Source organism: Triticum aestivum, chromosome 1D (assembly GCF_018294505.1).
Source record: "Triticum aestivum cultivar Chinese Spring chromosome 1D, IWGSC CS RefSeq v2.1, whole genome shotgun sequence".
Taxonomy (NCBI): domain Eukaryota; kingdom Viridiplantae; phylum Streptophyta; class Magnoliopsida; order Poales; family Poaceae; genus Triticum; species Triticum aestivum.
The window spans coordinates 161,038,773-161,063,684 of NC_057796.1; positions in this window are offsets into that span (position 1 = coordinate 161,038,773).

Here is a 24,912-nt window from a genome sequence, read left to right on the forward strand (position 1 = left end):
GCGCCGTACCCCGGAAGGGATTGACAACCCCTTCAACACGTCGGGTTGCGAGGTGTTGTTGTTTTTGTGCAGGTGTTGTTTACGTTGTGTTGCTTGGTTCTCCTATTGGTTCGATACCTTGGTTTCATAACCGAGGGAAATACCTACCATCGCTGTGCTACATCATCCCTCCCTCTTCGGGGAAATACCGATGTAGTTCCAGCTACTATCAAACGTCTCGATGGAAAGAACATTGAGCCCCGCACCGCCATCGATGAGGGTCTTGGTGACAAGGACGTTGCTGATGACGGGCAAGCAGAGCATCGGGAGGGCGCCGACAGTTGCCGCGCACTTGAGCTGGTCAGACGAGTTGAAGGTGATGGTGCACTTGGACCACCTGAAAGGGTGCGTGACCTCGAGCCTGGGGAGGGCCGCGTTCACCTCACAAGCGAACTGCTTGAAGATGCACTGGGAGGCTGGGGCCTGAGCGCCACCCAAGATGCAAGCGATGGTGCGAGGCTCCTTGGAGCCCCCAGCCCCCTCGTCCTGGTGGTGGTCGTCATTCCTCCTTGGCGGTGGTGGCAGCAGAGGGAGGCCGGCATTGCCCTGTGGTCAGTCCTCACGAGGCTGATCTCTCTAGGCGCCCTCGCGAGGCTGACCTTGCCAGCGATCCTCACGAGGCTGGTCGCGCCACTCCTGAGGGCCGGGGTAATCCCAGCGTCGTCCGCTTCGTCCTCCTCCTCGGCCGTTGCCCCGGTCATTGCGCTCAGGGCATCGACCAAGGCGCCCATCGCGAATGTCCCTGAGTTCCTAACAATCGTTGGTGTTGTGGCTGTGTACATTGTGGAAGACGCAGAAGGGGCGGCTGTTCTTGGACGATTCTGGGTGGTCACAGCCGCGTTTAATATCTGGTTCTGCCGTGAGCATGGCACCCCCCTTGCTCTTCACGTCCTTGGTCTTGGCCTTATTATCTTTTGTGTTGGCAGTCGGGAGCTCGAGGAGGGAGAGGCGCCCTTCCTCAGCTCCCGCGCACTTGGTTGCCATGTTGAACATCTCCAGAGATGTACACAGGTCCTCGTGGATGGCGAGCTCCTCCTTCATCTTGACATCATGGACACCATCAGAGAACGCTGAGATGATGGCTTCTTCCGAAACCTTGGGGATCTTGAGGCGAACACTGTTGAAGCGCTGGATGTACTTCTGCAGGGTCTCCCCTGGCTGCTGCTTGATGCGCCGCAGGTCACCAGCAGTAGGCGGGCGGTCGCGCGTGCCCGGGAAGTTGGCGACAAAACACTCGCGCATCTCACCCCAGGAGGAGATATATCCTGCGGGCAGATTCAGGAGCCAAGAGCGCGCGCCGTCCTTGAGGGCCATGGGAAACCAATTCGCCATGACCTTCTTGTCGCCGTTGGCCGCCTCGATGCTTAGCTCGTAGAGCTGCAGGAACTCTTCAGGGTCGGGGGTGCCGTCGTAGCGTGGATGTCACGTCCCTAGCCTTGCTATGCACTTGGACTAGCTTGGTTGCTGCATCATGTCTAAATTTCATTTAAAGTTGAATTGGGGATTGTTAAACCCTAGCACCAAATGAATTCAACTAGGTTCAAAATAAAAATATTTTCAATGAACCCAAAATGCCTTTAAAAAAATGTTCATTATTTATGGAAAAAGGTTAAAACCTTTACCAGAGGTCATGCACATTTTTCCAAGCCATTTATGGTCTTTGAATTAATCCATATTGTATTTGAATTAGGGCATTTAAATACTATCAATATTTTCTAATGCTCCAACAATTCTGAAAATAGTTAAGGGCCTCTGTAATAATTCATTTAAATGCCCACAATTATTTTCAGGATTTATTAAGATGATTTGGGCTATAAACTAAATCAAAACAAAATAACAGAAATAGAAAACAGAAACAAATGAGAGAGAGAGAGAAGTGCTTACCTGTGCAGCCCACCAGAGCCGGCCCAGCTCCTGTGCTGGTCCAGCACTGTGCGGTCCAGCCCACCGCAGCCGCCACCGTCTTCAACCTCCTGCCAGTAGGCAGGAGGGCGTGTGCTCGCCGCACGCGCGCGCCACCTCCACCCTGCCTGGCTGCCCCCTCGTTGCCCTGGGCGCCTCCCGCGACGCCACGCACACCCCGGACCCTCTCACTCTCTCTGGACCCCTCCTCCTCCTCTGCTCTCCCTTCCTCTCGTCACCGAACACACCTGAGAGCGCCGCTCGCCGTAGCCATGACCACCGGCCACCCCTTGTTCCGTGATCGTGCCCAGCAGCTCCGCAATCGGGCACCACATCCCCAAGCCGAAGGAAACGAGCCGGAGGACTGTGCTTCGTCGCCAACGTCCTCGTCTTCACCGCCGGCGCCCGGAGATCGTCTCCGTCGATTCGTCGGTTTCCGTCCGTCCCCGAGGCCACTGACTTTCTGCGCCGCCTCCCTGTGAGCTCCTCATCTCTCCTCTTTGCTCGCCCCCTCCGTTCCCATCCTCTAGCCATCGTTCCACAAGTGCCCGAAGCCCGGCTCCGCCGGCCATGACGCCGCCGTGGCCACTGTCACATAGAGCTGCAACCAAGCACATAGTCGTGCTCAGCGCAACGCCAGAAGCCCAAAACCCCCTCCAGCTGCCCCTGCCGTGCTTCGCAACACCGAAACCGCCGAGACCCGAACTCCGGCCGCCGCCTTGCTCGCCGCCGGCGCTGCTCCCGGCCACCCCGCTGCCTCCCGTCCGGTCCTTTGGATGCGGACGAGCAAGAGCTACTCCCCGGTGCCCTTAGCTCACCAAACCACCACCCGTAGCTCAAATCCGAGCCGAGCCGCCGTCGTTTGGTCGCCGCCGGCAAGGCTCCGGCGACCGATGACGTGGCACCGTCATTAGGCGCTAACCCTGCTCCTTAAACTGCCCACAACCACTGACAGTGGGCCCCAGGCCTGGTCAAACCTCAGTCAGCGCTGGGTTTGACCGGGATTAGCCCTGTGTCGCTGACGTGTGGCCCCCACACGTCAGGTTTGACCTGGGTCAACCCAGTTGACTGCTGACACAGGCATGACGCAGTGCTGACGCAATTAATCCTTTTCTGGATTTAATATAATTCAGGAAATTCCAGAAAATCCTATAAACTTCTAAAAATCATAGAAAATAATCTATAACTCAGATGGAAAACATTTATATATGAAAAATGATCAAAAAATCCAATCTATCCATCTGTACCATTTCCATGCATGTTAGAACAACTTATGACTACTGTTTAGGACAATTCAATTAAATGGCATTTAAGAAATCACATATGGAGTTTGAATTTGAATCTTTGATTCAAGCCAACTCCATTTAACTTGCTGCTAGTTGCATTAGCCCAAACCACAGCATATTGCCATGCCATGATCATGCATCATATTGTGCATTGCATTGATTGTATTTCTTCTCTGTTGCCGGTATCTGTCCCCTCTCGGTAGACGATGTTCCGACGTTGTGATCGCTGACACTAATGAAGACTCAATGCTATCTTCAGAAGTGCCAGGCAAGCAAAACCCCCTTGCTCATTCCGATACAATCCCACTCTCTCGCTCCTGCTCTCTTTTACTGCATTAGGACAACAACGATTCATCTGTTACTTGCTGCGGTAGCTGAACCCCTTTATCCTCTGCATGACCTGTCATTGCCACAGTAAATAGATGAAACCCACTAGCATGAGTAGGAGTTGTTTGAGCCCTGATGTGCCTACTCATTCATGCTTGTTGTCGTGCCTGCTATTGCTTAGAGTTGTGTCAGGTCTGATTCATCGGGAATGAATTGGAAAGTTGTGAACATGTCCTACTGTGTGAGAGCTAAGTGTGTGAACACGATTTGGTAAAGGTAGCGGTGAGAGGCCATGTAGGAGTACATGGTGGGTTGTCTCATTGAAACCGTCCTCAGGAACTGAGTTCTGTGTTTGTGATCCATGAACAGTTACTACCACACATTGGGCTCCGGTAACTCGACCCCTCTCGGCTTATTAACCGCCTCGATCTCTGTCCAGGAGTTGCAACTAGTTTCTGGTGTTTGTAGGTAGTGTTAGTAGTCTACCAAGTGGCACCCGGTACAGGTGGGCTTGGGACAGACTAGGCACACGTGGCCTGGTGTACCGAGTGGCACCCGGATGGTGGGCTCGGGAACCCTGCACACATCGTTTGGGGCCGTGAGCGACACCCCGGCCGGATCTCCTTGCGGATGGAACCCGAATAGGCGATAAACCTGGACGAGAGACTTGTGTGGTTAGTCAGGTCGTGGCCGACTCCCTCGCCAGGCTTCCGCTTGAAGGTTGCCGAGGTACGCGACGTGTACATGGTGGTAAGTGGCGAGAGCGTGTGTGACGAAGTACACCCCTGCAGGGTTAATATGATCTATTCGAATAGCCGTGTCCGCGGTAAAGGACTTCTGGGTTGCCTATAACAGTTCATAGACAAGTGAAAGTGGATACTCTAAAATGCGCAAGATAAGCGTGAGTGCTATGGATGGCGTTCTCGTAGGGAGACGGGAGCGGATCCATAGTGGTGTATTGATATGGTGAATATGTGGACTCGTGTGCGCCACCTCAAAGAGTTACTTGCAGTCATAGTTCAGGATAGCTACCGAGTCAAAGCTGGCTTGCTGCAGTTAAACTCCACCACCCCCTTTGTTGATACCGATGCATATATAGATAGTTCTGATGTAAGTCTTGCTGGGTACATTTGTACTCACGTTTGCTTATTTTATGTTTTGCAGAGAGACGTCAGTCTCGCTAGTAGTTCCGTGTGGACTTCGACGTTTAGCTTGATACCTCAGCTACGATCTTGTGCCCTCAGCAGGATCTAGTAGATAGTCAGGCTTCTCAGCCTTTTTCATTTGTAGATGTCTGTACTCAGACATGTTAAGCTTCCGCATGTGCTTTGACTTGTATGCTCTGAATGTTGGGTCATGAGACCCATGTTTGTAATACCTCGCTCTTCGGAGCCTAATGAATAAATACTCTGAGTCGTAGAGTCTTGTTGTGATGCCATGTTGTATTTGTACATATCGAGCATATTGTGTGTATGATTGAAATGCTTGGTATGTGTGGGATCCGACAACCTAGTTGTCTATCCTTAGCAGCCTCTCTTATGGGGAAATGTAGTCTAGTGCCTCCTTGAGCCATAGTAGTCCGCTACAGCCCGGTTCACCGGAGTCCTGCTAGCCCAGCACTACTGCTCTGGACACTTGACTGGCCGGCATGTGTTTCATATCGTTCCTGTGTCTGTCCCTTCGGGGAAATGTCACGCGGTGACATCCGGAGTCCTGCCTAGCCTGCTACAGCCCGGGTTCCCGGAGTCCTGTTAGCCCAGTGCTACAGCCCGGATTCGCACGCTGTTGACCGACACGTTCGATGTTGATTCATGTATGCCTGTCCCCATACGTTAGTGCCGCTTTGGGTTCACGACTAGCCATGTCGGCCCGGGTTCTCTATCATATGGATGCTAGCGACATTGTCATATACGTGAGCCAAAAGGCGCAAACGGTCCCGGGCCATGGTAAGGCGACACCCGTGGGAGTACCGTGCGTGAGGCCGCAAAGTGATATGAGGTGTTACAGGCTAGATCGGTGTGACTTGGAATCGGGGTCCCGACAGCTTTGGTATCAGAGCCTGACTGCCTGTAGGTTTACGAAGCCAAACTGGTCGAAGTTGAGTCTAGAAATGCTTTAGTTATATAAGGGAATTGATTGTGGAAGGGAACGTATGGCTCTTTTTACTCCTTTACTCTATAGCCTTCTGATATGAGTCATCCTCTTCTCTTCTACGGGGATTAAGGACTAGGCTTCTCATCTTTCTATCAGGATCACGTGTTACTAATCCGTAGACTCGTAGGATTGTTGGTCTGAAGCCTCAGTTCAGTTTCTACCACTTCCATGTGTTCTTAGTTGATCTCCGAACAATGATAATGTGATGTTAAATGGTTATGCCACCATTTTAGCAGGATGTCTCAAATCTTTTTGAGCATTTACAGCCGTAATGTTGTCCGAGTCATCCCAGGTTTCTAAACAATCTGATGCATTTGCAAAATCCTTTCCCTCTGTTTTTGCGTCCCTTTGGGCCAGATTAAGCACAGTACCGGTGCATTGAAGTACTCTATTGCCTCGGTATATATGTTGGAGCTATTATTATGACCCTAGGTGTTTTAGGGAGTCGCCTAGTAATCTAGCCATGTTTTGTGTTCCCGGTGTGATGATTCTGGCCACTATTCTCGAAAGCATCCCGTGATGCCATTTAGTTAGTAGGTATTCTATTCCTGGGTTCTTGAACCCAAGATTCACTCCACCCTACTTACCTCGTGTTGATAGTGTTGCTCGTACCTTTAGGACATTAGTAACCTTTGCGATAGTCCTCGAGGTCCGTGGTATATCCTTCTTCCAAATACCATGAACTGCTTACGGCAGAAGTTCTTGAACCAAGAGATCACAATAAGAGTGCTCTTGATGAGTCCTCCATTCTGAATTGTGAATCTGCCAGTCCTACCTTTCCGCATGGGTTATCCGGAAGAAATATGTTGAATTTGTTCGACATACTAATTCATGCATCCACAACTCAGAAAAAAAAACATATGTTCCTTTGGGTTGTCCCTCTTCAGTTGTATTCTGACCTCTGTCTATCAATTGATAGTCAGGAGTAATTGTGCATCCGTGTTTTCGATGCTTATTATTCTTGTGGTCCGTCAAGCCGTTCTATTTCAGAATGACTAGGAGAAACAAACTCCAGAACCTCGTCCATATCTAGGATTGGGTCAAAGCAATTGTATTCCGCAGACCAAACTGCCAATCCAGCTTTTGCTCTGCTCGACCTTGGAGCGTTACCATCTTTATGTCAAGAGTGTCATGAGAATTGCACCACCTCTTATGAATTCTTGACGCAGTGATACTTCTCGCCATCATTATTCATTCCTCGGTCCCGTGTTGTCACAACTGGAATACCGACAAGTGAATCGTGATGCGTGAAATCAATACTCTGAGCAACTCGTTGCTTGGTAGTTAATGGCAATACTCTCATTCTTAGCGTGCTGGATGTTCAATCATCATCCCGAGATTGATCGTGTTATCTAGTCCATTTTTCCTGGTGCACTCTTCGGTCAACGAGTTAGGATTGTATCAATCCCTCGCTCCTTGATCATACCGTCTTGCCCTGAAAGGCAAGATTGTTCTCGAGCTTAGCAACATATCGGTGGTATGTGATTTTCCGATTATCTTCTCGGAAGTATCACCAGGTCGTCACCTGACCGCTATGTTGAGTTCGTGATCATGTTGGTATTCTTGTAAACCACCCCTTCTCCAAGAATCTGTGTTGGATACCCCTGAGCTAGTTGGTTAAGCTTAACAACAACTTGGAGAGTTGGAAGATAAAAGCTTGCCCGACCTAGCTCATCCCTAAGGGATATCTGGTATCTGTGTTGAAGAAAGATGGTATTTTCATCGGTTGATCCTCGTGATCAGTTAATGGACCTATCATCTCAACCAAACCTTGATTTGAGTATGGGCTATCGTCAAATCAAATCAGAACCAATGGTGTTCGTAATGTTGTCTTGCTCGTGGTTGATCTCTCGAGCATACACCATTACATCTTTTGGTCTGACCAATGCTATCACCGTGTTCACATGATGGTGGAAGTCCAGTGATATGGGAATTCCGATGAGTTGCTATTGAGCCCATCAACAGCATCTTGTCTCCTCCTTAATTCATGTTGAACATCAAGCTAGTGTTGGAAACTTTTGTAAGCATTATCCTCATGTCCCGTCTATGAAATATATGTTTGGTGTAAGAAGTGACTTTCTCCAAGTTCACGTGCATTAGGTGCAAGTTGCCGCAGCGAATTTGAGAAAGTTAGTTTTGCTTCCTCTGGTACCATCCCAAGTCAATTATGCATGTGCGAATGTATTCTATGGTTTGGTAGATTAATTACCTCCATTCCATATGTGTTCCTAGCACACCAAGCCACTGATTGATTTGTTCAAGGAAAAGGAGTTGTTGTGCTAATTCTAGATCATGCACAAGACTCCAATATCCTCGATGGTGGTTCCCCACCTGAACTCGGTAGTGTTTTATCACAAGACTACTACGTGGTCATGCTTGTCCGGGACAGCGTGTTCACATGTGTTTAGCAGAACCAGCTCATGTTTTGGAGCTTACTATCGTAGTTCATCTCCCGAGAATCTCGCAACGTCATCTCGTCGATTTGTGTTGCAAACCTCCATTTTCTTCTAGACTCGAGGAGTCTGGAATATCCTGTTACCAACTAGATCTGAATCTCAGGCAGATATGATGGTTGGAACTTTTCCAGGATCTATGATGTAGGTTCCGACAAGGTTGATGTTCTGGCCGACACACCTAGCCGGAAGATCTATCATTGTAGTATCTTGATTGAGCTATTGACCATCTTCTCCATGAGGATTTCGTGTGACTTATTCTAGAAGTGTTCCTTATGGATCCCTTGTGCTCCCGAAGTCAGACCTTTACTTGATGTTCTAGATATCAAACCATATCTATGAACGGGATATGCTAGTGCATCAAGGAGAACATTAGAAGCGGAGTGCTAAATGTCTCTCGGTCGATCATCCAGATTTGTTTCTTTGGCATTGCTAAGGAAAAATCTGAGAAAGTGTTGTCCTCTTCTGCACCTGCATCCTCCATCACCGTTCATCATGGTAGTATGATGTGTTGCCAGGATCCTCGGCACGGATGTTGGTAAAACCTTGATGAATATGGAAATGCTCAAGTTCTTGAGAGCACGCGCAAGCATTAGGTGTCATCATCGGCACTAACTGGGATTGGCCCACATTTCAACGGTTATGTTTTAACCTTCCAAATAGTGGAATCACTCTCTACTGTTGGGTTTCTCCCCAGTTACTAGAATCATTCCCATCATTTGCATTTTGTTCCCAGCTTGCACCTCAGTAATTACTGCTTAGGATCATCTTCAAAAGTGGTCCTACTATGGGTCCCATCCATCCCCGATGATAAGCAAAATCATCCATGGTGTTGTCATCAACAAGGTAGTCCACATCATCCATTCTAGTCCGATTATGCCATTCTTTAGAATTCGTTCACACGATCGTTTGTGATTGCCTTATGCTGGTATGAAGAGTTTCAATGATCTCTGAATCAAAAGTAATTCTTTTTGCCACTTAAGGGAAGAATTCTACGAGTCACCTTTCCTAAGGTGCCCCGTTATGGAGTCATGGCAATTAACTCCTCGCTGCTTTGGAAACCATGCACCATATTATCTAAGCGTGGGATTGTTGCCCACCAAATCAACCTCATCGTTTGTTCTTCCATCCCTCTCGATGTGTTTTGTGTCTCAACTCGAGATGTTTCAACATCTCATTCCGCGAGTTGATCTTGTATAGCTCGATCTTCGAGAAGATCAATCCTGTAGAGTTTCCCTTTCTTCCGTCATCATAGTTGGGTGAAGCTCCCGAAAGAAAAGATGTCAAGATCAAGATGATGCAATGAATTAACATCTTCGAGAAGAACAATTGGATCATGAAGATTATGTTAGTTTGCGTTCCCCTTTCACCTTACCCTACGCTTGAATCTCGGGACGAGATTCTTGTTTTAGTGGGGGTGAGTTGTCACGTCCCTAGCCTTGCTATGCACTTGGACTAGCTTGGTTGCTGCATCATGTCTAAATTTCATTTAAAGTTGAATTGGGGATTGATAACCCTAGCACCAAATGAATTCAACTAGGTTCAAAATAAAAATATTTTCAATGAACCCAAAATGCCTTTAAAAAATGTTCATTATTTATGGAAAAAGGTTAAAACCTTTACCAGAGGTCATGCACATTTTTCCAAGCCATTTATGGTCTTTGAATTAATCCATATTGTATTTGAATTAGGGCATTTAAATACTATCAATATTTTCTAATGCTCCAACAATTCTGAAAATAGTTAAGGGCCTCTGTAATAATTCATTTAAATGCCCACAATTATTTTCAGGATTTATTAAGGTGATTTGGGCTATAAACTAAATCAAAACAAAATAACAGAAATAGAAAACAGAAACAAATGAGAGAGAGAGAGAGAAGTGCTTACCTGTGCAGCCCACCAGAGCCGGCCCAGCTCCTGTGCTGGTCCAGCACTGTGCGGCCCAGCCCACCGCAGCCGCCACCGTCTTCAACCTCCTGCCAGTAGGCAGGAGGGCGTGTGCTCGCCGCACGCGCGCGCCACCTCCACCCTGCCTGGCTGCCCCCTCGTTGCCCTGGGCGCCTCCCGCGACGCCACGCACACCCCGGACCCTCTCACTCTCTCTGGACCCCTCCTCCTCCTCTGCTCTCCCTTCCTCTCGTCACCGAACACACCTGAGAGCGCCGGTCGCCGTAGCCATGACCACCGGCCACCCCTTGTTCCGTGATCGTGCCCAGCAGCTCCGCAATCGGGCACCACATCCCCAAGCCGAAGGAAACGAGCCGGAGGACTGTGCTTCGTCGCCAACGTCCTCGTCTTCACCGCCGGCGCCCGGAGATCGTCTCCGTCGATTCGTCGGTTTCCGTCCGTCCCCGAGGCCACTGACTTTCTGCGCCGCCTCCCTGTGAGCTCCTCATCTCTCCTCTTTGCTCGCCCCCTCCGTTCCCATCCTCTAGCCATCGTTCCACAAGTGCCCGAAGCCCGGCTCCGCCGGCCATGACGCCGCCGTGGCCACTGTCACATAGAGCTGCAACCGAGCACATAGTCGTGCTCAGCGCAACGCCAGAAGCCCAAAACCCCCTCCAGCTGCCCCTGCCGTGCTTCGCAACACCGAAACCGCCGAGACCCGAACTCCGGCCGCCGCCTTGCTCGCCGCCGGCGCTGCTCCCGGCCACCCCGCTGCCTCCCGTCCGGTCCTTTGGATGCGGACGAGCAAGAGCTACTCCCCGGTGCCCTTAGCTCACCAAACCACCACCCGTAGCTCAAATCCGAGCCGAGCCGCCGTCGTTTTGGTCGCCGCCGGCAAGGCTCCGGCGACCGATGACGTGGCACCGTCATTAGGCGCTAACCCTGCTCCTTAAACTGCCCACAACCACTGACAGTGGGCCCCAGGCCTGGTCAAACCTCAGTCAGCGCTGGGTTTGACCGGGATTAGCCCTGTGTCGCTGACGTGTGGCCCCCACACGTCAGGTTTGACCTGGGTCAACCCAGTTGACTGCTGACACAGGCATGACGCAGTGCTGACGCAATTAATCCTTTTCTGGATTTAATATAATTCAGGAAATTCCAGAAAATCCTATAAACTTCTAAAAATCATAGAAAATAATCTATAACTCAGATGGAAAACATTTATATATGAAAAATGATCAGAAAAATCCAATCTATCCATCTGTACCATTTCCATGCATGTTAGAACAACTTATGACTACTGTTTAGGACAATTCAATTAAATGGCATTTAAGAAATCACATATGGAGTTTGAATTTGAATCTTTGATTCAAGCCAACTCCATTTAACTTGCTGCTAGTTGCATTAGCCCAAACCACAGCATATTGCCATGCCATGATCATGCATCATATTGTGCATTGCATTGATTGTATTTCTTCTCTGTTGCCGGTATCTGTCCCCTCTCGGTAGACGATGTTCCGACGTTGTGATCGCTGACACTAATGAAGACTCAATGCTATCTTCAGAAGTGCCAGGCAAGCAAAACCCCCTTGCTCATTCCGATACAATCCCACTCTCTCGCTCCTGCTCTCTTTTACTGCATTAGGACAACAACGATTCATCTGTTACTTGCTGCGGTAGCTGAACCCCTTTATCCTCTGCATGACCTGTCATTGCCACAGTAAATAGATGAAACCCACTAGCATGAGTAGGAGTTGTTTGAGCCCTGATGTGCCTACTCATTCATGCTTGTTGTCGTGCCTGCTATTGCTTAGAGTTGTGTCAGGTCTGATTCATCGGGAATGAATTGGAAAGTTGTGAACATGTCCTACTGTGTGAGAGCTAAGTGTGTGAACACGATTTGGTAAAGGTAGCGGTGAGAGGCCATGTAGGAGTACATGGTGGGTTGTCTCATTGAAACCGTCCTCAGGAACTGAGTTCTGTGTTTGTGATCCATGAACAGTTACTACCACACATTGGGCTCCGGTAACTCGACCCCTCTCGGCTTATTAACCGCCTCGATCTCTGTCCAGGAGTTGCAACTAGTTTCTGGTGTTTGTAGGTAGTGTTAGTAGTCTACCAAGTGGCACCCGGTACAGGTGGGCTTGGGACAGACTAGGCACACGTGGCCTGGTGTACCGAGTGGCACCCGGATGGTGGGCTCGGGAACCCTGCACACATCGTTTGGGGCCGTGAGCGACACCCCGGCCGGATCTCCTTGCGGATGGAACCCGAATAGGCGATAAACCTGGACGAGAGACTTGTGTGGTTAGTCAGGTCGTGGCCGACTCCCTCGCCAGGCTTCCGCTTGAAGGTTGCCGAGGTACGCGACGTGTACATGGTGGTAAGTGGCGAGAGCGTGTGTGACGAAGTACACCCCTGCAGGGTTAATATGATCTATTCGAATAGCCGTGTCCGCGGTAAAGGACTTCTGGGTTGCCTATAACAGTTCATAGACAAGTGAAAGTGGATACTCTAAAATGCGCAAGATAAGCGTGAGTGCTATGGATGGCGTTCTCGTAGGGAGACGGGAGCGGATCCATAGTGGTGTATTGATATGGTGAATATGTGGACTCGTGTGCGCCACCTCAAAGAGTTACTTGCAGTCATAGTTCAGGATAGCTACCGAGTCAAAGCTGGCTTGCTGCAGTTAAACTCCACCACCCCCTTTGTTGATACCGATGCATATATAGATAGTTCTGATGTAAGTCTTGCTGGGTACATTTGTACTCACGTTTGCTTATTTTATGTTTTGCAGAGAGACGTCAGTCTCGCTAGTAGTTCCGTGTGGACTTCGACGTTTAGCTTGATACCTCAGCTACGATCTTGTGCCCTCAGCAGGATCTAGTAGATAGTCAGGCTTCTCAGCCTTTTTCATTTGTAGATGTCTGTACTCAGACATGTTAAGCTTCCGCATGTGCTTTGACTTGTATGCTCTGAATGTTGGGTCATGAGACCCATGTTTGTAATACCTCGCTCTTCGGAGCCTAATGAATAAATACTCTGAGTCGTAGAGTCTTGTTGTGATGCCATGTTGTATTTGTACATATCGAGCATATTGTGTGTATGATTGAAATGCTTGGTATGTGTGGGATCCGACAACCTAGTTGTCTATCCTTAGCAGCCTCTCTTATGGGGAAATGTAGTCTAGTGCCTCCTTGAGCCATAGTAGTCCGCTACAGCCCGGTTCACCGGAGTCCTGCTAGCCCAGCACTACTGCTCTGGACACTTGACTGGCCGGCATGTGTTTCATATCGTTCCTGTGTCTGTCCCTTCGGGGAAATGTCACGCGGTGACATCCGGAGTCCTGCCTAGCCTGCTACAGCCCGGGTTCCCGGAGTCCTGTTAGCCCAGTGCTACAGCCCGGATTCGCACGCTGTTGACCGACACGTTCGATGTTGATTCATGTATGCCTGTCCCCATACGTTAGTGCCGCTTTGGGTTCACGACTAGCCATGTCGGCCCGGGTTCTCTGTCATATGGATGCTAGCGACATTGTCATATACGTGAGCCAAAAGGCGCGAACGGTCCCGGGCCATGGTAAGGCGACACCCGTGGGAGTACCGTGCGTGAGGCCGCAAAGTGATATGAGGTGTTACAGGCTAGATCGGTGTGACTTGGAATCGGGGTCCCGACAGTGGAGGCAGGTCGGGCTTGAACTTGCCCGACTAAACAACGCCGCATAGCTCGGGGGTGAAGGCTCGACAGCCCGCGGTGGTCACTGGAGCCTGTCGCGAGGGCGGAGCCTGGTCTTGGTACTCACGCGCAACCATCGCAGGCGGCACGCGGTCTTGACGTGGTGGTGCCGGAAGCGCAGGAGCATCCTCTCGCGGCCGCTGGACCTCATGGCAGCTTTCTTCTTCACACGCGGGCGCCCTGTGCAGCGGGTCACGCCACGGGGCCGCGCGTCTTGGTCCGGGAACGACGTCTTGACGGGGAGGCGGTGGAGGCGGTCCATGGGCTATGTCGCCCGCAGCGGGAGGTGGGCGAGGTAGCAAGAGGGACCGTGCAGGAGAGCCCCCGGCGGCGCTGGCGAGCTCGGCGATGCGGTGCAACCAGTCTTCGTAGAGGTCATCGACCGGGCGATAGCGCTGGAGCTCGCGCGCCATGAGCAGCGCAGCCTGCGCGTTCGCCGGGACGTGATGAGTGTGAGACGACGAGCCGGCCGGAGTCAATGACGGGGTGGCAGTGCGTCCATCCCGCCGCACGGAAGGGTGCAGCGACGAGGCTTGCCGCTCGTGCCCCGCCGGGCCGGTGGCAGCGTTGGCGGCGGGTGATGGAGAGCGACGGGGAGTTCCACCGACGGGCGCCATCTGGGCGACGTGAGCGGCAAGGGCGGCTTGGCGCTTGGCACTGGCTCGACGAGCATCCGCCATGGAGACGGTGAAGCTGCGGCGAGTCGGTCGACGAAAGGAATACTTCGACGCACCCCTACCTGGCGCGTAAAATGTCGAATTCAGGGCTCCGCAGACTCTTGTGAGGTTCAAACACTAGGGTGCGTACGAAGAACTTCTTCTCCCTAACCTGCCGGCCCAATGATTCCACAGCCTAGCCCGACGAACCCAAAGAGCGAGAGACACAGAGATTTATACTGGTTCGGGCCACCTTGCGGTGTAATACCCTACTCCAGCTTTGTGGTGGATTGCCTTGAGGGGCTGAGGAAAATGGGCTTTTCGTCCTGGGCGGGCCGGAGACGCAGCTGCATGAGATTCTTTGGGCCGTCCATGATGGAAAAAATCATGGTAGAAGCGAGGGCGAGGAAAATATCGGGGAGTTCCCGGTTACGGCGGGTGGTCGGGGGCCGAGCGATGCACGTTTCTCTCGTAAATGTACGCGTGTGGGTGCGAGGCGTTGGGCTCTAACTAAACCCGAGCGAGGCGTTCGCCTACTGAACCCAAGTGATTGCACTGCAGGCTACGCGTGACTGAACTCGAGCGATCGATCGATGGCTGTTAACTGAATCCGATCGAGCGATTCCGTCACTACTACTGCTAACTGAAGCCGATCGATGCTGACTCTGGATGAACAGTGAGTATTATTGGGGGGTTGGATGAACAGTTCCTGGTGGGGGGTGGATGAACAGGACCCCGTGGTGTTGCCGCTGGATGAACAGGACCCTAATCGATCGAGCCGGTTGGGGGTGGATGAACAGGACCCCGGGGAGGGCTGGATGAACAGGTCCCCGTGGAGGGAAGGTTGAACAGTAGCCGGTGGAGGGCTGGTTGAACAGTAGCCGGTGGAGGGCTGGATGAACAGTAGCCCGTGGAGGGGTGGTTGCACAGGACCCCATGGAGAGGGCCGGTTGAACAGTAGCCGGTGGAGGAGCGCGCGGTGGAGGCTGGATGAACAGGAGCCCGTGGATGAACAGTCGCAGGTGGAGGCTGGAGGAGGTCGACGGTGGATGAACAGTAGCCCGTGGAGGCTGGAGGAGGTCGACAGTGGAGATGAACAGTATCTCGTGGAGTCCCATTTTTTGGTACGCCACACCCCTCCCGATGAACAGGACCCCCGTTTCGACCGTAGCGCTCCAACACGAGTCTGTTTCCTCTGTTTTGCGGTACGCCACACTCCTCCCGATCAACATGACCCCGTTTCAACCGTAGGAGGTCCTAGAGAAGTCTGTTTCCTCTGTTTTGCGGTACGCCAGACCCCTCCTGATGAATAGGATCCCGTTTCGACTGTGGTCGGTCGAACACAAGGCCATTTCCTCCGTTCTGCGGTACGCTAGGCCTCGTTTTCATCGGCTGTTCCGATGAACAGCACGCGTTCCGTTGCCTCCCGATGAACAGCACACGTTCCGTTGCCTCCCCATGAACACGATGACGACGCAGTTTCTCCGTTCAGGCCCAGCCATGTACACGAGCCCTAGCCATACGTATGCGCGAGTAGGCGTTCGAGACCCCGCCCGTATGTACGTACGTGGCCGTATTTTTTGGCGTGTGGTTGTATGTACGTGTACACGGTTTAGACAGGACAGCCTGAACTGCTACGTGGGGGGCTCTACTATCACATGTGTCGCTACTTACTCGGCCATGGTTCATACTTGCAGAGAGACCGATCGACTAGTATGTACGTACATGTTCCGATAAGACAGACGATGGTACGTACGCTTTGATCGGGTGGGTCCCAGCTGTTAGGGAGGATAAGGACGCACTTCCTTGCGTGCGAAGATATAGCTACTGGGTCCCAGCTAGCAGGGGGGATATTTTTTTGCTCGTAATAAGGACGCACTTCCTTGCGTGCGAAGATGTAGCTGGTGGGTCCCAGCAGTCAGGGGGGAAAACATTATTTTTCAGGGTAAAAAGGATGCAGTTGCATGCATGTGTCCATGGGCGTGGCGCGTCCCCACTGTCAGCCTCTCATGTACAGTCATCTTCTGACGACTCTCGATTGTTGACCATGTTGACCACACCGTGCCGAGCGCACCAAGGCCGGTGGACGGCGGCGAGGCCCCAGACTGGAACGACCCGGAGATGGGGAAGACACGGCAGTGAGGTCGCAGATGGAGAGGAGTGGGAAACTTGACTGGTTCGGGTGCGCGGTGCTAGCTCTTGAGCATGTGTTAGTTTTCCCTTGAAGAGGAAAGGGTGATGCAGCAAAGTAGCGTAAGTATTTCCCTCAGTTTTTGAGAACCAAGGTATCAATCCAGTAGGAGGCCACAGGCAAGTCCCTCGTACCTACACAAACAAATAAGAACCTTGCAACCAACGCGATAAAGGGGTTGTCAATCCCTTCACGGCCACTTGCAAAAGTGAGATCCGATAGAGATAATATTTTTGGTATTTTTATGATATAGATTGAAAAGTAAAGATTGCAAAATAAACGGCGACAGAAATAGCTAGTTGACGGGAGATTAATATGATGGAAAATAGACCCGGGGGCCATAGGTTTCACTAGTGGCTTCTCTCAAGATAGCATAAGTATTACGGTGGGTGAACAAATTACTGTCGAGCAATTGATAAAAAAGTGCATAATTATGAGAATATCTAGGCATGATCATGTATATAGGCATCACGTCCGCAACAAGTAGACCGACTCCTGCATGCATCTACTACTATTACTCCACACATCGACCGCTATCCAGCATGCATCTAGAGTATTAAGTTCATAAGAATAGAGTAACGCATTAGGTAAGATGACATGATGTAGAGGGATAAACTCAAGCAATATGATATAAACCCCATCTTTTTATCCTCGATGGCAACAATACAATACGTGTCGTTTCCCCTACTGTCACTGGGATCGAGCATCGCATGATTGAACCCAAAGCTAAGCACTTCTCCCATTGCAAGAAGGATCAATCTAGTAGGCCAAACCAAACTGATAATTCGAAGAGACTTGCAAAGATAACCAATCATACATAAAATAATTCAGAGGAGATTCAAATATTCTTCATAGATAATCTTGATCATAAACCCATAATTCATCGGATCTCGACAAACACACCGCAAAAAGAGTTACATCGAATAGAACTCCAAGAAGATCGAGGAGAACTTTGTATTGAGATCCAAAGAGAGAGAAGAAGCCATCTAGCTAATAACTATGGACCCGAAGGTCTGTGGTAAACTACTCACACATCATCGGAGAGGCTATGGTGTTGATGTAGAAGCCCTCCGTGATCGATGCCCCCTCCGGCGGAGTGCCGGAAAAGGCCCCAAGATGGGATCTCACGGGTACAGAAGGTTGCGGCGGTGGAAATAGGGTTTCGTGGTGCTCTTGGATGTTTTCGGGGTACGTAGGTATATATAGGAGGAAGAAGTAGGTCGGTGGAGCCATGAGGGGCCCACGAGTGTGGCGGGCACGCCCAGGGGGTAGGCACGCCCCCTGCCTCGTGGCCTCCTCGTTGATTACTTGACGTCCACTCCAAGTCCTCTGGATCACGTTTGTTCCGAAAATCACGCTCCCGAAGGTTTCATTCTGTTTGGACTCTGTTTGATATTCCTTTTCTGCGAAACACTGAAATAGGCAAAAAAACAGCAATTTGCACTGGGCCTTGGGTTAATAGGTTAGTCCCAAAAATAATATAAAAGTGTATAATAAAGCCCATTAAACATCCAAAACGGAATATATAATAGCATGGAGCAATCAAAAATTATAGATACGTTGGAGACGTATCACGCGGCAGCACTGCCGCCCACGGGAGACAGGAGCAAGAACAGAGGTTGAAGAAGGAGCACGGCTGTTGGATTAACATCCAACGGTCCAGCTGCTAGAATCATTTGTTGATTAAGTTGACAAAGCCCTGCGTACACGTCTGCTTAGTAGGCCCACAAGTAAGCCACGAAATCTGCCGGGTCCCGGCTGTCATCAGGAGGAATGGTTTTTTTTCGCATAACAAGGAGGCACTTCCTTCCGTGCGAAGATATAGTCGGTGGGTCCCAGCTATCAGGGGGAGGAAACAGCTTAATAAGGAGGAACTTTCCTTGCATGCGACCATGGACCTCGTGGGTCCCAGCCGTCAGGCTCTCCACGTACAGTCCTCTTCCGATGACTCTCGTTTGCTGACCACGCCGCGCCGAGCGCAGCGAGGCGGTGGACGACGGCGATGCCCCAGACTGGGACGACCCGGCTATGGGGAAGACGCGGCATTGGAGTCGCAGATGGAGAGGAGTGGGAAACTTGACTGGTTCAGTGGGGGTGGGCCTACACTCAGCAGAGAATAACATGAGGTGCGGAGTGGAGGGATGGCCTGGCCGTCGGTGGGGTAGCATTTTGCTGAGGCGCGCAAAACAGCGCCGCTGGACGCCGGAGGCTGGAGCAGGCGGTCCCGGCAGCGCTGGGGGAAGAAGACGAGAGATTGAAGAAGAATGCCGGCCGTTGGATGTAAATCCAACGCCTTGCTTAGGCTTCGACCTACTGGCCCACATGTCAGCCAGTCCATTTGTTTTTTCTAGTCCATTTGGTGGGCTGGGTGAAACAATGATGTAGCATCTATGCAGCCCGTTTATATATATGGTAGAATTTAAAGCCCATTTGCATTTTTCTCAAAATCCGCGGACTTGCTGGCTGGGTGAAAATATCATGTTGGACTGGACGAAGAAATGTTATAAAAACATAAACACATGATTGCATGTCTATTACATGATTCACTGTGTTGATCTAACTGTTTGTGTATGTCTTCTTGTTTGCAAACAGAGAATTCTAGAGCAACGAGGGAGTCGTTCAACAATCCGGGTGACCGTGGCCAGGTTTCTCTTACCATGTGCAGCCTTGGTGTGAATGAACCTGCTCAATATACCATAAGTACAAAGGATGGTCCCATGATGATTGATGCTAAAGGATGGTCAAGGTTCAAATCTAAATCATATCTTGCGGTAGGGGATGATGTCAAAATCAAACTTTCTCGGCAAGGAGAGCTGGTCCAAATCAACTTTGAAATTCTTTAGTAGCAGCACGCAGCTGCCGAACTGATCTATCCTTCGAGAGATTTTGATGTAATACTCTGGCATGGTGAAACAAGTGTCCTGTGTGTATAATTAGTACGATAGTATCGTTGATAGAATTGCAACTCTTATTGCTGGTTAGGAACTGTCATTTGATTTCATTCCAACAGCTCCCGTGCTTTATTCAATTTTGTGTATTCGCCTTGCGACAGCATCTAAAACCAGCGCCGTATCGACCGCTTGCAATATTAAAAGTGCTGAGGTAGAACACATGGGCCCCCAAACATGCAGGCCCACCGGCCTGTGGCCCAAAGTCCAGAACCGTGAGCCTGTCTGAGTATTTCTCAGCTGAACCCCCATAATGCCCGTGCGTTTCACGTAACATCAAGATGCATTTGTATGAGTATTTTATCTTGTGAGAGAAAAGGATGAACGAGGGAAGGCCTTATTTTCAAATGTGGAGAGGTGTGTGGGTACCTTTTTGCAAAATTGCCATAGTTTCCTTCCTATCCGTCAGATATAAATCAGACGGCCTATATTGTAGGATGGCAGGCACACCATCATCACCAACTCGTCTATACCGTGTTAAAAAAACTCTGTTTTTGTAATTATATATGTTATATATATTCCCCTTGGTTTTTCTTATGTATAAAGTTGTGATATAAAGATCTTTATATTTCTTTACAGAGGGAGTATCTCTCTGTCAAAAATATATTTATGTGTAACTAGTTACTCCTGTCTTTCTACTTCCTTTCGTTGATATGTGGGGCATCCGGCAATGGGGTCCACGTGCCATATGCACCAAATTAGAGTGCACAACTGCACGGTAGACACACCCCGGTCGTAGCGCCACAGTAATGCCCAATGAGCCGTCAAATCACAAAAAACCCCACCTTTCCAGCTTTAGCAGTAAGCTGGACGGACGAAGCGGCAATATTTCACTGGGCATGAATCCCCTTCTCCCTCGTCTGCTTGTTCAGAAAAAAACCCCCGCTCGGCGATTACATAGGGTTTTCTCATGGAGAACCTGGTACGAATTATTCATCCATCCCCGATAAATGCAAGTCCCTTGTTCGCGGGTACTCGTAGGATGGCAGCCGCTGCCGTTGATGCATTTTTCTTCCTACTGAATCTAGTGTGTTTCATTTGTAGTGCGCAAAGTGCGAGGACCCTACAGGTTTCTGCGCCCTCGGGGAGACGCCACACGTGTTCCTTCTCATCCTAACACAGGATTTTAAAACACGCATAGTATGTTCCTAGAATCCTCTTTTCTATCCGGGAGGGTGGGGTTTTTTGAACATGATGTCGACTAATTTGGAAATTTGGATTGCTATATTTGGATAAAAGGTACTAGTACCATTGTCAACACTGACGTGAAGGAGGAAATTATTTCTAGGTTTGGATATAGGGAATACAGTTCTCATATTATTTTTCCTGCAGTGTAATCCTTGCTCTGCCAGAACACTTGTACTCAAGATGCTCGGCCTTGCCATCACTGAATACACTAGTTTAATGGTCACAGTGAAGACAAGCCATGGATATATGTTTCGAGTTGGGTTCATGAACCAAGAAGATCGCTGCTTTTTTTATGGCCGAACTTGGATAAACTTTCTCAAGTGTTACGGACTGAAAGTTGGCGCACGAATGTTGATGGAGAAATAGCAGAACTTGGTCTCATCTTCACTGTGATCTTCCACCCCCGACGTCGTTCCAATTGTTCATCCATGTTAGTTTTGTATCTGGTTCTTGCTTCTTGCCTTGATTACTTCTTAATCCACCTATTCTGTCTAACTAATCACAATTTAACTTTAGAAGTAGCAACGAATCTCTCACAAAGATGCTACTTCTAACTAATATTTTCTTATAATTGGTGGCACGTGTAGGTTTTTTCAGAGTTAAGCAGGCTACTCGTTTGTTATTCTATAAGAACTTGGCTGTTACTCATGGCACTGAAGTTGACTTGGACGACATCCACAACTTCATACACTTTATTGATCATCTGGAGGCCCTTGTGGGGCGTTTCAATGGTGGAGGGCCACGTGGGATATGTGTGCCACTGCTGCACTCATTGAACAGGTCCAACTGTGTTGAGAAACTTATGTACGAGTTGTTTTCTGTTATATATGTTGTTCATAAACTCTTGCTTATGCACAGTTTTACAGCTGTGATCTTCTTGAAACAGGAACTGCCCAGTTCTATTGTTCCTATACAGATGCCTGGCCATGGTCGGGTCAGACTTGCGCTTGGTCACAACATAATGTTTAAGTCGACCTACTCCATTCCCCTTGTGTTCAGACTCCTTAATCAAATCTGGTCCAAACAACTGACGGTCTCCAACTTCGTCCCATAACAACGGTGTTCTACACCTCCTTCCGTACAAAGCTTCGAAAGGGGCCATCTTCAAACTGGTCTGATAACTGTTGTTGTAAGAAAACTCTGCATATGGCAATTTGTCGTCCCAACTGGATCCATAATCTAGTGCACAAGCTCTCAACATGTCTTCCAAAATCTGATTGACTCTCTCGGTCTATCCATATGTTTGTGGGTGAAAGGTTGTACTAAATTCTAGCCTGGTTCCCAATGTTTCATGTAACTGCTTCCAAAACTTCGAGGTAAACTGGGTTCCTCTGTCTGATACAATGGTCCTCGGAACTCCATGCAAACATACGATCCTGGTCATGTATATCTTTGCCAACTTAGCACTGGTGTAAGTGGTCTTCATTGGAATGAAATGAGCTACTTTCGTCAAACGGTCGACTACAACCCATATTGAGTCATAGCCTGAACGAGTCCTGGGCAATCCTGTGATAAAATCCATGCCTATTTTATCCCACTTCCATTCGGGTATTGGCAATGGTTGTAGCAATCCTGCTGGCTTCTGATGTTCTGCCTTCACTCTCTGACATACATCACAAACTGCTACATACTCCGCAATATCCTTCTTCATTCCGGTCCACCAGAAAGTATCCTTCAAATCCAAATACATCTTGGTATTTCCTGGGTGAATCGAATACGGTGAATCATGGGCCTCTTGCAAAATCAACTTCTGGATCTCCGGATCATTGGGCACGTAAACACGGTCCTCAAACCATAAGGTATCGTGCTCATCCTCACGAAATCCCTTGGCTTTTCCTTTACTCATCTTTTCCTTTATCTCATCAATCTCCTTGTCTGTCTTCTGAGCTTCTCTGATCTTTTCCATCAAGGTAGACTGAATCTCCAATGTCGCTAAATAGCCTCTTGGGACTATCTCCAAACATAGCTCGCGAAGGTCCTCGGCTAACTCCTGAGGTAACTCTCCTGTCATGAGGGTGTTGACATGGCTCTTGCGGCTCAACGCATCAGCTACTACGTTAGCCTTCCCTGGGTGGTAATGCAATCTCATATCATAGTCCTTAATAAGCTCCAACCATCTCCTCTGTCTGAGATTAACTCCTTCTGCGTGAAAATGTACTTCAAACTCTTGTGATCCGTGTACACCTCACAATGGTTTCCGATGAGAAAATGTCTCCATGTCTTCAATGCATGCACTACGGCTGCTAATTCCAAATCATGCGTGGCATAATTCTTCTCATGGGGTTTAAGTTGTCGTGAAGCATATGACACAACTCTTCCTTCCTGCATAAGCACTGCTCCAAGTCCTCGACGAGAAGCGTCGCAATAAACTTCATAATCCTTGCGTTGATCTGGCAGAATCAACACTGGTGATGTAACCAATCGTTTCTTCAATTCTTGGAAACTAGCTTCACATTCCTCAGTCCAATTGAACTTGGTGTCCTTCTTTAATAGCTCAGTCATGGGTTTTGCAATCTTTGAGAAATTCTCAATAAACCTCCGGTAGTATCCTGCAAGTCCAAGGAAACTCCGGATCTCTCCAACTGACGTGGGTGATTCCCAACTCGTTACCGTGTCAACTTTGGCGGGGTCTACTGCTATTCCTTCTCCAGATATAACATGTCCGAGGAATCCAACTTCCTTCAGCCAAAATTCACATTTGCTGAACTTGGCGTATAACTGATGTTCTCTGAGCTTCTCAAGTACCAAACGCAAATGCTCCTTATGCTCTTCTTCATTCTTGGAAAAGACTAAAATATCGTCTATGAACACCACGACGAACTTATCCAAAAACTCCATAAACACTTTGTTCATCAGGTTCATGAAAGAGGCAGGTGCGTTAGTCAGACCAAATGACATAACGGTATACTCATATAGCCCATATCTGGTGGTAAAGGCCGTCTTAGGTATATCCTGCTCTCGAATCTTTAACTGATGGTATCCTGATCGTAGATCGATCTTGGAAAATACTTTAGCTCCTTGTAAGCGGTCAAACAAATCATTGATCATCAGCAGTGGGTACTTGTTTTTGAAGGTCACTTCATTCAATCCACGGTAATCAACAACCATCCTCAACGATCCATCTTTCTTCTCCACTAGAAGTACTGGTGATCCCCAAGGTGACGAACTTGGGCGAATATAGCCTTTATCCAATAACTCCTTAATCTGCTTCTTAATTTCCTCCAAATCTTTTGCGGGCATCCTGTACGGTCTCTTAGATATTGGCCCTGTGCCTGGCAAAAGTTCAATCAGAAACTCAATCTCTCTATCCGGTGGCATGCCTAGCAACTCTTCTGGAAATACGTCCGGGTAATCCTTCACCACTGGCACTTCCTCCTGTACAACTCCTGATAAGGAATTCACTTGAGTCCTCTTCGGCACATGCAGGGATACATACTTAATCCTTCTTCCTTCTGGGGTGGTAAGCATAATCGACTTACTGGCACAATCAATGTTCCCTCCATACTTTGAAAACCAATCCATGCCTAATATCACATCCAATCCTTGCGATTCCAATATTATTAGGTCTGAGGGAAACAGGTAGTTACCAATCCTTAACGGTAACCGTTCACACCATAAACTAGCCATATACTCTGCTCCTGGTGAGGTTACTAACATGGGTGACCTAAGGGCTTGGGTTGGCAGTTTATACTTATCCACAAATCCCCTTGATATGTATGAATGCGATGCGCCAGTATCAAAAAGAACGAGTGCAGTAAATGACTTAACCATAAACTTACCTATTACTGCATCAGGCTGTGCTTCAACCTCTTCCACGCTCACGTGGTTCACATGTCCTTTATTGAAAGGGTTCGGCTTCTTCCCAGAGCTTCCATTGCCATTTCCATTCTGGGCTTCAGGACAATCATTTGCATAGTGTCCAGTCTTCTGGCACTTGAAACAATTAATGTGACTTAGATCCCTCTTGGCTGGGGTAGATGGGTTGGTGCGGTTCTGTCCGTTGCTTCCTCCATTCCCATTACCATTCTTGGAGCCATTATGGTTGTGCGAACTACTTCCTCCATGGGTATGTTGAAACTGCCCTCCTGGTTTCGGGGCAAAACGTGGCTTCTGCTGAGCTCCAGAATTGTACTTCCCTTGTCCATA